Source organism: Dioscorea cayenensis, chromosome 6, assembly GCF_009730915.1.
Source record: "Dioscorea cayenensis subsp. rotundata cultivar TDr96_F1 chromosome 6, TDr96_F1_v2_PseudoChromosome.rev07_lg8_w22 25.fasta, whole genome shotgun sequence".
Lineage (NCBI taxonomy): Eukaryota > Viridiplantae > Streptophyta > Magnoliopsida > Dioscoreales > Dioscoreaceae > Dioscorea > Dioscorea cayenensis.
In genome coordinates this window covers 7,132,878-7,141,285 of record NC_052476.1, presented here as the reverse complement: position 1 = coordinate 7,141,285, position 8,408 = coordinate 7,132,878, and positions in this window count along the sequence as shown.

The following is an 8,408-nucleotide window of genomic DNA, read 5'->3' as shown; positions in this document are numbered from 1 at the left end:
TGCAATGTTAATTGATAAGGACACTGATGCTTCATTCTTAGTGATCAAAGAACGATATTTTTGAGCATGATGGTGAATTTGGAGCCCTTTCACTTGGTTAAACTTTCTTTATTGTTTCTGAGTTTTATGAGAGCTGACAATGCTGAATGAGTAGCTATTTTTATTTATATAAGAATGAATAGCTTCATTATGTTTTTGTTTATTGAACTTAGATGGTATCAATGTTTTATGTTTGATGTTCAAGTTATGGTGTTTGATTGACTTTTCAAGTGGTTCTTGTCTAGACTGGGTTCATTGCATAACCACTTCTTGACTATGAGATGCATGTAAATCATTGATCTTAGGGTTTTATAACTATTTGCATTCAATGGTTTTTGGTCCATTACAACTAGTTTACATCTCTCTGTGTGTATTTAGTATATTCAGCTACTATTAGATACTGTCCTTCAATTCCGTTTAAATCATCTTTTGAGATATAAACTTGAAGCATATAAACTTATTCGATGGTATGTAATACCTTCATTTGAGCACATTACAACATAAAGAGTCTGAGGAACAAGTTAATTAATTTTGATGTTAATCAAATACTTTAATAAACATAATTCAAGTTTAGCTCTTGGTTGGTTTTGAGAGTGAGTAGTATATTGTTCAATACTGATAGTATTAGATTCGGATTTTTGAGAAATATTATATATTTGTTGAAGTTGAATATCATGTTAATGTTATTTCTGATCAAGAGATGTGATCATAATAAGTTATAAGCATTATTATGATTGCATATGTTAAATTATCATTTTGCAATTTTCATACTTGCACTCTATCATAATAATGAGTTTTGTTTAAATGTAGTGATTAACCCACAAGATCTTTACACTATCTTTTCTTTCAAAATATTTATTGGCACTTGAAATAGTCTTCAAATTTGAGCATAGTTTGTATGCAAGTTATTCAATATATAAAGTGATATTTAGTGGTATGAAAACATTTGCAAAATCTCTTAATAATTATTTCAATGTCCATGCATGATAATAATACTTGTAAATTAATTGTAACTATTAGGAAGCGTTAAATAGTGTTAAATATGAATGGACAATAACTATTATAGGTTGTCGTTAAGATAGGATGTCCTTATCCTCATGTGTGTGTGTTATCAAACCCATGATCTGAATGGTCCATTATATATATTTTGCTAATCAGAAAACTTATATGAAGTAACACAAAAGGTAAAAAGGTGAAAGGGAACATACTCATGGCTGAGTACATTATCAAAATGGATGGGGCCAACAACTGCTCTCAAAGTAAGCGTGGGCAGATCAAACCCCGCAAATCAATGAGATTGGTGTGCACTGAAAAATTTAGTAACATAACCCCTGAAGTCCAACTAAGATGAGGACCCATTCAACAAGGCCATTTTGATTAGACGATGTAGGTCGGAAAATGAGCATCACACAGGACCATCCTCTAGCAGAAGCAGTGCTCATGGGGGTCCCTTTCACAAACTCTATAATAGTAGCAAACTCTAGAAAAGTAAACAAAGTGGAAAACTAGGAATTTAATTGTACAAAAAAAAAAGGCGAAAGTTCTTCGGTGTGCCGGAGAGGAGATCAAGTCCCACTTTTCTGCTACAAAATTCCTGCAGAAAAGACTTTGCATGACGGAAATCATACCGGAAACTTTGCTTCGAGTTTACACTACATTATGGGTGATGAAAAGAGATGCTCAGCTGTAAATATATAAAGCAGGAAATATAAAGCACATGCATGAATATAATTTGTAATATATAGACTGAAAAGAGATACTCAGCTGTAATATATAAATCAGGAAATATAAAGACCAAGTGCTCAGAGAAGATCATCAATAATAATTCCTCAAATAAGAGTAAACCTCAAACTTCACACATGAGACTGGTCTTTCTATTCATGTAGAAGAACAACTCATTTACTCTAGCTACTAGGCCTCTGTCTTACTACCATGTAGCATTTCAGATATGTTTCCAGCCAAGTTGAAAAAGCAACGCACTTACTATGTAACTACTAGCCATTTTTTCATGTCTCTTATCAATAAAAAAAGAGTACACACAAGTTGTGACCAGAAACATCTTCCCCTGCTTTTGTGATTGAACCCATGTAGGACAATACCCTTTATTTATAACTTTTCTCCTTCATACATAAATAGAATTCAGGTCTGATTAAAAATAATCAGATTAAAAATAATTAAAAAATCAATTAAAAATAATCAGATTAAAAATAATCACATTTTAAAGGTCGGTGAACAGTGCACCTTTTTAAAAAAAAAATCAAATTAAAGATAATTAAAAAAGAAAGTCAATTTTTTTTATTGAAATAGGGTCAATTTTCATTAGAATGTTTTTTTTTATTATAAATTATTTATTTTATATATGGAGTTTTCCATTTGCACATTATTTTTGTTTAGTTGGGAGTCAAGAAGGGTTCACTGAAGACATCTTCTATTTTCTCATCTATAGGAGAAGGGTTCACTGAAGACATCTTCTATTTTCCATTTGCATATGTTAATTTGTATTTTTGGTATGAATTGAATGTTGGATCATTTGTATGGATTAATTGTATTTTTGGTATGATTCAAATGATGGATTGTGGATGCTTGATGAGATAATTTTTTTATGGATCATTTGTATTATTCGTATTTGTATGGGTAATTTTTTTATTTGTGCACAAATTGTGCAGGGTTGTGTGAAAAACAAATTTAGTAGCTAATAGCTATGATAATCAATAACAAAGAATAGCGACGGATATTCCGTTGCAAAATAACAAATGATAATGGAAATTCCGTTGGAAATAGAAAAATAGCATCGGAAATTCTGTTGCTAATACATATATTGCAACTGTATAAGAAAACAACAACCAAAATTCTGTTGCTACAAAAAACTAGCAACGGAAAAAAAAATCCGTTGCTAAGAAAAAAGAACAACTGTAATTCCGTTGCTACAAGAAAATTAACAATGGAAAAAAAAACTCCGTTGCTAATAAGAAAAACAACCACTAAAATTTCGTTGCTACAAGGGAAATAGCAACGGAACAAAAAGAATCCGTTGCTAATAAGAAAATAACAACCAAAATTCCGTTGCTACAAAAACAATTGCAACGAAAATATAATGAATTTTGTAGTTAATGAGGGCATAGCAACGGATTTCATTAGAAATAAGATAATAGCAACGGATATTCCCTTCCTAAAATAAGAAAAATATTGTTGCTAAACTAACACTTTCCGTAGCTATAAAAATAGTTGTAACCGAATAGTCCGTTGCTAGGCAACACTAGCGACGGAAATATAGCAACGGAATTTTTTGTGAACCATTAAAGAATGAATATTTTATTATTATAATAACGACGGAGTTCTTGTGTTTGGCAACGGAATTATCCATCGGAACAACATAAGAAATAACAACGGAATTTTATCATACCGACGGAATTTGAATAGCGACTTGGGAATAGCCGTCGGAATGATTCCGTTGCTAATTCCGTTGCTAAATATTTATAGCAACGGAAATGTAGTTCTTAGCGACGGAAAAATCCATTGCCTATTCCTGGATTTCTTGTAGTGCTTGTGGAGTAGGCATCTCAAACACAAGAATGTCATGGCAAGCTCCCCATTGTGGATGAAATAGCTCTATACTATGAGGTTGTGAGGGCAAATGAGAAAACTCGGATTTATGGAATAGGTCCCAGCATCTATCTTTTGTCGCTAGTCATCCCAGAATTTGTCAACAGGTTCACCATCTAAGTCACTATAGTTTGAGGTTAGAGATTTGCGTCAAACTCTTAACCAAGTCTAAGATAACAATAAGGAGCTTCAGTAGACTCTTAGCCAAGTACAAAACATCAACAAGGAGCTTCAACAAAGTTTTCTCAAAAATGAAGGAGAAAAGGGACCAATATCGTGAGGAGATGATACATCAAATGAAGGACATGATGATGAGTTTTGAGAAGAGGATCCTTCAGTGGTCACACTTACCACACACGACTCACACCATTTACTGACGATCATGATGTTAATCTTCATGACTTATCAGTTGAATGTGCCATTTTGTTAGCATTTTGTGTGAACATATATGCTTGAACATTTCTTTTTGGTATGAATTGATGAATTTATCTTATTTGTCTATATTCTAGGTTTAAAAAAAATTTCATGTAGCAGGTTTATATAATTTCTAGGGATATAATTTTTTATTTTTATTTTTTCTTGAATTTTGGAAACAGATAAGAAGATATATATTAATCAATATTGGTTTTCTTTAAATTACCTCTAGAAAAAGATTAGAAACAAAATTAGTTTTGTTTTTAATGGGGTGTAACAAAAATAAAACAAAAAATATTATATTTAAAATCCACTTCTAATTTTTGTAACAAGAACAATTTTGTTTCAAATTTGTTTCTAAATTCTAAAATGGAATTACAGCGGAATTTAGAAATGGAATAGCAACAAACATTATTCACCTTTTAATTTTCAAAACTTAGAAACGGATTGGTTTCCATTTCCAATCTGTCTCTAAATTTAGAAATGGAACCTTTACTGTTTTCATTTAAATTAGAAACAAGGGTTTTGGAAACAAATAAGTTATATTTCAAATCTATTTCTACATTGAATTAGCAACGGATTAGAAATCGAAAATTGTTGTTTCTAAACCATAACTTTCTTGTAGATCTGTGACCTTGACTAGCCTTGGGACCCCCAAGGATTTTAAAACAGTACAAGTGAAACCCTTGGTATTGACTTTTGAGATTCACCAGGTGGTTATTCTAAGTCTCTCGAGATCATAACCATCAAGAGCTCTACAACGCCTCTTACATGGGAAACCCTAAGGTCAATTGCGCCATCTCTTCATAGGCTGGACAAAGGAGACCCTGACACTGCAATGTTGAACCCTGTCCATAGTTTTGGACCAATTTCCCCGGGTTGTAGTCTATTATCACTACCAAATTCTAATAAGTACATGAAACATTTTTTTCAGGTTAAATCATTATTCGGCTCTAAGCCTTAACCCAAACAAATACTTAAAGAAAATAGTTTTGATCCTTTTTGGGCATCAAATCATTTTCAAGTGAAGCAATACACATGAGCTAGAGTTCAAAAATCAAAGGAATTGAGGGCTCTATACATGAAATTCTGAGATGCAGCACGAATGGGAAGGCGATGACTTGATGAGAATGAAAAGCCATATTCATGAATTCCAAAAGAAACCTTCTCAAAATGCGATTGCTATAGTACTTGAAACTACACCCTTGAACCTATAGTAATTTCAAGAACTACTACAGTCTAGGGCACACAAAACACTAAAAACCTTGAGTTTTCACTCCCCAATTAATACCCAAACAACGGTAAACAAAGAGAACAATTTCATAGATAAGGTTTGGGGGGTACACTTTTGAGCATTTACACAGCCTCAGTTCCCTCCAAAAACCACAAGCATTTCACTCACAACAATCATACACAATGAAATCAAATACAAACAACTAGAATCCAAAGAATGGATAAATGAAACAAGAACCAACATCATTTTACCATAAAAAAAAACATTGAAATTTAAAGATTTAGAAAACCTTAGATGTAAACAAGCATGATAGAAAAGCTTCAATTGAAAGAATTAAAAAACTAGAAATCAAAAGGAAAAGCTCACCTTGGCCACTTTAATTAAGAAAATCTTGAGTTCTCCTCCAAAAGTGACCAACGAAAATGAAAGAAAACTATCTAAAACCTTAGCCTCCACTCTTTAGAAGGAACAGTAGTGGGAATTCATTTGAGAAGAAGATATGTGTAAAAATGGTAAGTTTTTAAGGGAAAAGACAAAAGTGTCCCTAACTCTTCATCAAAACTACCACATTTTCATCTATACCATGAAATGACTCAATTGGCATTGGTCTTTCTCACCAAAGATGAGGGTGATTAGGCATGGATGCAACAGACCTCAATACCCTCCACATTCAAAGAAAAGGCAAGGGTGAATAGGTTTGAATACAAAACAAAAATACTTCAATGCCCTTACTAAACCATGAAAATGACCATGATGAAATAAAAATCTCCAAAGACGATATTGTCCTTAACAAACCTAGAAAAAACATGGCAATCCTCCACTCATAAACACTAGGGGTGTTCATTTTGCCATAAGTAAGGAAGGGGAATGGGGGAGTGGACCGAGTTCCCCTCACATCCGATGTTTTTTACTGAAGTGGGGGAAGTGGGGAAAGTATAAAAGCCAACTTCCACCCACATCCAAATCCCATTAAAAGTCACAGAACCCTACTCTACCCCGACTCACGAGTTCTTCATCAGCAGTGTGCGATGGCATCTATGAGCGTCCGATATCTCTATCGGCCAGCGATTGCTTCCTCCTCTAGCAATCTTGGTGATTTTGTCCATTAAGAGTAGTGTGGCTATCTCCATTTGCACTCTCGATACTGCTCATGCCCTAGATATTTTCAGTTTGATTTTCTCCGAATTCTGATCCAATTATCGACCATCTATTGTTGGTCATCTTGTTCTCTTTGACTATATGGTTTAGTATGATTCTTGATTATTTAAATGGAATCTCAATAACTTAATTTGTTTTTAATTATTTTTATATTTGATTTCTTTTTTGGCTTTGTAAAAGTGATTTCCAGAGTTGGGGATGAGTATCTTGGTTGGTTTTGGTGTCAATGTTTGTTCATATTGGATGAATTATTAGGATTTTAGTGAAGGAATATTTTATTTATGAATAAATGTGTAATTGTTGAATTCTCAGTGGCTTCCAACTTGGTTGTGGCTTATTTTGGTTTTAATAAATCTTTCTATTATTTTTCTTGTTTTGTTTTTGTGGTAATTGTTGTAGATTTGGGTGAAGAGTTAGGGTTGTAGTTGAGTGGCTTTGTTTGATCAGCTAATGGACATGATTTTTGCTTCTTTAATGAAATGGTCTAGTTCTATTACAGTTTAATTTTTGTTTTTGCTTTAGCATAATTTGCACTTATGTCTAGGATCAAAGATATATGTCTATGGAATATAGAGACTTGCTTTAAATAAGGACTACTGAGATTTGAAGGCAAGTGTTAGTTTTTATTTTCAAATATTTGTCACAATTATTATGTATTTTTAGTTGTGGATGGTATTAGTCAAATTTTATTTCCTTCAATATTGTACAAATCACTCAAAAATTCTCCCATTTTATTTTTGGCTTCTGCAGGACAAGAAATGAGTTTTATATGGATTTATATAATTATGCCTAATGATAAAATAACATACGTAGAGATATATAAAATCTAATTAATGAGATGTATATGGTTTTTATTGGAGAATAATATCATAAATTCTTCAATTAAAATATCTCATATACCAAAAGTAAATAAAGTTATAATGTTTTAAAAATGAAAATACTATATCAAAAAATAAATTTTCGTTTAAAATTAAAATATTTGAATGTGCATAAATATTTTAATTTTTGGATTAAAATGTTAAAATAAAATATAAAACATACAAAAAAATAATTTATTTAAATTACAATTATTTAAGTCTGTAGTAAATTAAATATATGGAGTCTTGATCCCTTTATAAAGAAAATCTTGTTAAAAAAATTATTTATTGACACTTCATCCTTTTTTTGTTGTAATGAATATGTTATGGAAGTCATTGCCGAAGTGACACTACTTTTGTTGAAATGAACATCAAAAGTGGGAAACTGATCACTTCATGGAAGTGGCACTTCCTGCAAAATGAATATAAAAAGTGATGGAAGTCATTTCACTTTCCACCACTTCATGGAAGTGCCACTTCCCTCCCCTCCCCCTCCTCAACTTTCTCATTTCCCGCCACTTATGGCGAAATGAATGCCCAAAATGGATGATGAGTGAGGGATGAAATATCACAAAGGTTTAATAACTAATATATTAAAAAATTATAAAAGCCAAAACAAAACCATTAGCAATAGTTCCACATAAAAATGAATTTATTTTATGTACATCCTCACTAGTCGACAGAGGTTTTCATAGGTGCGAGTAAAGTACCAAAGGTAGAGGAAACATAGAGAATGTAGCCAACATTTGAGATGTGGAAAGAGACCAGCTCAGTGGTGATTAGAGCTTTACGGAAGCTCCAGAGGAGAGTGAAGAGGAGAAGGTAGAGTAAGCGGAGGAGAGCTTTTGCGCTAGTCCGGACAAAGTCTTGAAGGTCGAAGGGGACGCCATACATATTATGGAAGATGAGAGCGATGAAGGGGAGTGTCATGAGCTTCAGCACTAGAGAAGATGATGATTTTCTGGCTATGGGCCGAAAATGGGCCCATTCTATTTCTACACAAACAAAAAGGGTTCAAGATTCTGATACAAAGTCCATTGAGATGGGAGTCATGATGTGCATGTATCATTGAAGGATAACTACACTACTCCCCGACTGCAAGT